Genomic DNA, 5395 nt, shown 5'->3' on the forward strand with positions numbered 1-5395 from the left:
TCTCTAATTCTTTTAAAAAACAACTTAAATCACATTTATTTAATGAGGCTTTTAACTCATTAATTGTTAACATGTCCATAATCTTGTTGTTTATTTATGATTACATTGTCACTTTGTAAAGTGCCCCTGAACATGTTTTATGAAAGGGCGCGCTATAAATATGCTGTAATAATAATAATAATAATAATATTACCAAATTTGGCGGCCATTATGAAAGAAACGCCCGGCACCATATAACAAATTTTTCGGCACATTTCGCTTTCATAACCACTCTGTGTTTGAGGAATTTAAAAAGAAATCATTTATAATCCAACGAGTAAATAGTAAAACACACTGATTACGAGATATCGATCTCAGAAAATTCCCCGATTTTGGGTATGATTTTGTTTGATATATTTATCACTGAACCAAACTGCATTGGTTTCTTTTGCATTTTTTTTAGGGTAAAACGTTATATTATCCCTCAACGTCTAATACTGCAAGAAAAAAACAAATTTTGGTATGTAAACCTGTATGAAGCCATGACGTCATAGCTTTTATGGCGTCATAATTGGGACCCAAAATGGCGCCTGGAAATGAGTCGTCGTAACTTTCCCACAGTCTACTCACTCATGTGCTCATCGTTGTATACCAACTATCGTTGAAAAAATCAATTTACGTCGATTTTTGAACATTTTAAAAGCCGTAGTTCGATTCGGCGCCCAAGAAAAGATATAAATATACACCAAAAACATGGCAATCAATCAAGTTGAAGCGTTTAGGCGAGATGACGTGTTTTTGGTGTACATGAGTAAGCAATAATGCTACCTGACTAAAATACCCCCCCCCCCCCTCTTGCATTCGCATGTAGTCATACATATGAGTCTCAAAATAATATAATATATTGTTAAATTATGCTCTTTAACTCCCCCGCCCCCGCCCCCGCCGCCGCCCCCTGCTCAATGAGTTATTTTACTTTTATTCTGCCATCTAAATAACTCTATACCCATGACTGGTGTACCAAGTTAAATCCACATCAAAACCCCATTTGTCGATAAGTGTATTTATAATAATCACTTGAACATCCTTGGAGAATTATATCTATTTAGTGAATATTAATACCAAAGAAAGAAAACAACTCTAAATTCTGAATATAAAGTCATCAAATTCTTTTACAGATCTTATTGTGGAAACCCAAAAGTTATATGTCACCATTGCCTTTTTAATCACATTTTTGTTTTTAATGTCAAATACCAAACCATCTCTAAAATTGTTTCATTATATAGAATGCAGTGTAATCCTAAACACTAAAGATTTGGCCTGAAAACTTGAAATAATATAGAGGGATCATCAATAATTAATAGTAACATTCGATAATTATAAAAATGTATTATTGTAGGATGAAATCAACCTTTATTTTTAAACATTTAGTGAACATTTCGAATGTTAATGCCTCTTTTATATAAAATGGTTTTATTAATTAATCAATTTTTGTTTTACAGATTTTTAATTTTCTCCATTTTGTTTGATTTTTATGCTATATTTATTTTATCTATCTATAATTATTTGCCTGTGCTTTATCTATTAGTTCCCATTCATATACTGTAGAAAATTTTGAATTCCTAATCTGTTAAAGGGACTATTTTTTCTTAAAAGTATTTCAATTTAGTGCATTATTAATGTCTTTAGTGCTTGGTTTGGTTGATATTAAATTTAGATATATTTAAAATGTATGTTTTGGGACCATGGGGTAGGGATATTGTGAACATATATATTATATTCTCAGTTCTTTTTAAGGTTAATTGTAAAACAAAATTAAATAGCTTTTTTTGATGGGTGGGGGGATATTGTTATTATTGAACACAATTTTATTAGTATTGAAATTAACTTTGTTGATTAATATTCCAAATGTCTCGGTGCTTTATTTTTCAATTTAAATAGCTACTTTTTATTTAATAATTGTTAATGGGGGGGGGGGGGTATTTTTTCATTGTATAACACAATTTTATTAGTATTGGAATTAACTTTGTTTATTAACCTTCGAGATGTCTGTATTGGTATTAATTAGGCATTAATTTATTTTTTCATATCATTTATTGAATAAATAATAATTTAACAAACAAAATTATTATGTCATTTATCAATAATTACAGTTTAAACAGAACGAATGGAAGGGGTTGCATTCGAAAGGTTGCTATACTGGATATAAATTGGTAAAATACAACACAAGTTTTTGTTATACACAAGTTTGTACGAAACAACACGAGTTTCAGAAATTTCAACACAAGTTTCAGAAATTTCAACACAAGTTTCAGAAATTTCAACACAAACAAGTTTCAGAAATTTCAACACAAACAAGTTTCAGAAATTTCAACACAAATAATGTGTAGATTTTCACACAAGTTTTGTGTTGTTTCAACATTTAACACAAGTTTTGTGTTGTTTCAACATTTAACACAAGATTGTGTTGTTAAATAGAGACACCTAACTGTTGTTGAAAATAACACAAGTTTGTGTTGTTTCAACACAAGTTTTTGTTCAGTGTATATCTGAGCGATAACAAACCATACATTAAAGTTTGGTTAAAGGATTTATGATTAAGTCCCGAAGATCTAAATATGAACGTAGTTACCAGCAATCAAGAACTAAACGATCTACGAGTAAAGAAAAAAACAAGCATCAAAAGGGACTGGTATTCCTTAGAAAGAAGGGCAAAAAAATATATTTTCGAAATACTTTTATTTCCGTTGAGGCATGTTTGGTTGGAACGGAGAAAGTGTTTATCCTGGAAAATATTTTAATAAAACTAAAATCCAAATGTGAACGGGTGGGATGTAGATTGACCTTCATTTCGTGGCCATGCGTGTACTATAGTTGGTGTACTCGGCGTTGCACGCGAAGAGTTTTTTCCATTCATAATAACGCAATAACAATCACTTGTGGTTGTTTGCTGTTTCGCTTCGTCTAAATAAATGATGGAATCGGTTATATCAAAATGGCCGGCGAGAATTGAACGTTTTGATAGTTGAATTTCATTAGGGCCTACTTCACATGGAATATAACATATACAAACATGCCTGATTTGACATTATATAATTTCAAATTATACTGTCACCATGGGTCGAAAACTAAATTAAAATGCTATTTAGAAAGAAGATATTAACTTGACAGTATCCCACTGCATAATTCCAAAATGGTCGTCATTAAGTGGTATGAAAAAACTACGCTTGTTTGAGCTTTCAACCTTCACATATCATACACGCTACCAGTATGATACGTAATAATTACTTGGTTGACACGAGCGGTACAAAAAGACCATGCCTACTTGATCTGTAAATGTTAATAATCGCAAATCAAAATTGTTACATCAATATGTTGCACAATAGTGTAAGAAAATAACCCACCTCGTAATCGTATGTGTCTGAACTAAAAGCGGCGTAAAGATTCCGAAAAAACCCTTGAAGTTTAGTTGTTTCTACTTTATATCACGTGTTTAGTTTGAAAAATCGAAATAACTGCATGAGCCACAGGGAAATAACCCTCTTATTTTATTTGGGCAGGTTTTGTTTTTCATTTACATCTTATTTTAGCATCTGTTTACTTTTATGAATATCCCCAAAATATAAGCAGTGTCAACACTTATCCCAGTAATCCCGGTCGTTGACTATAGGTGCTAAACGGCCCCTCTCTTGACAAATGTATAAATTTAACAAATCATCGAGTTAACTATATCAACAAAACACAAAAAACACATACTTATGGAAAAACAGCTACTTATTTATTTGGGCGACGTTTCATTAGCTTGATAACGTTGAGAGAAACGTCGCCCAAATAAATAAGTAGCTGTTTTTCCATAAGTATGTGTTTTTTGTGTATTGCTCTACCCAGTTACTAAATGCCTCTTAAAGATTATATCAACAAAGATAAATCCACACAGTACAACCCTCATACTTACAGTTAAAGGACAATATTGGTGTCCGTCATTATCACATTATGTGATAGAACTGGTTAAACAAATTCCAAATATAATTTTAACACATAGATCATTGCTGCGATTGATTCCTAACGAAGATTTTTTTAAAATAAAAACGGAAATGACGAAGGCAAAAGGAAAACACGAGTTATTCATCTATATAACTGATCACTAAAGTAACCAGCGATAACAGATACACGCGCGAATTTCTGCTCACTAATAATTCCTTCGAAGACCAAAAGTTCTTATATGAGACTGTGAGAGGACATCTGACAATTTATAAAAGGAATTTACTGAAGAAAATAGAAAGCGCCCGTGTATTACCATGTTTTTATTAAGTATAGAATTCATAAAAACAGGGAAATGTACGGGCTATTGATATTCCTATTTTTCTCGTTTTCTCTTGTCTAGTGACATTCAATAATCTTCCTTCCACTGCTAAATACTCCGACGCGCAAATCAATCTGATTAAAATAAAAATCTATATTTCGTTTTGTTTGAAGATCGGGCCGGTTGTAGTGGAAGGTCACGTCAGAGGTCATACGAGCGGCTTTTGACCTTAGACGTCAGACATTTGATTAACTAATCAGCGTTGGTGTTTTTACTGGGTTACCCAGAGTTCCGTGCACCTCATGCCAAAAACTCGCCGTAACAGACCGTTTCATTGGCTAATCCCTTACATCAGCCATAACGCGGGTCAGATCCTAGTTAGTAAAGACAAGTAAAACGAAATTTTGAACCATAAAAAAAAACTAAACGAAAAGGATCTGTGTTTTATTCAGATTGCGCGCAAACGAATTATTGAAATAAAACTGAACCATATGTTAGTCCACAATTGACCTAGTTTGTGTCGAGTGGACGTTACTCCCCCACCCCTAGGTTTTGTACGAATTAAAGACATTAAATTGTTAACACAAATGGTCTAAAATACTAAAGTACGAAGAAGTAAATTAAGTAATTTAAAACTACATATTATAACTTGTTACCCATCTGTCCTGTTGTTAATAGTTGACTAATAATGTTGGCCGAGATAGTTCATCGGGATTTTCCAGAGAGGTTTCTGCTTGCCAGTAGCGTGGGACGGAAAGCACCTAGTCGATTGGATGGGACGAAAAGCCTCGTGTATACCATTTACAGGCAATGACATCACGTTACATATTCCCTGAGGGTTGGAAATCGAAATAAGAGTAGAACGTAACTTCGCTATCTGGGAAAATACAGCCCCACCCTCCCCCACACCCTCCCCCACACCCCACTTCAGTACATACTTCAAACGGTACAACCCATTCATTGCTACTGCATCAAGGGTTCACAAGTGTGGGGGAATATTGTTATTTTGCCTTCATTGTTAACGCTGCTTTAATATTTGCCTATGAAGCTGAGTTACATAACTCAATTACATATTATATAATATATTACATCCTACAAAGGTATAGGTTTAAG

This window comes from Patella vulgata, chromosome 2, assembly GCF_932274485.2.
Source record: "Patella vulgata chromosome 2, xgPatVulg1.2, whole genome shotgun sequence".
NCBI classification, from domain to species: Eukaryota; Metazoa; Mollusca; class Gastropoda; family Patellidae; genus Patella; species Patella vulgata.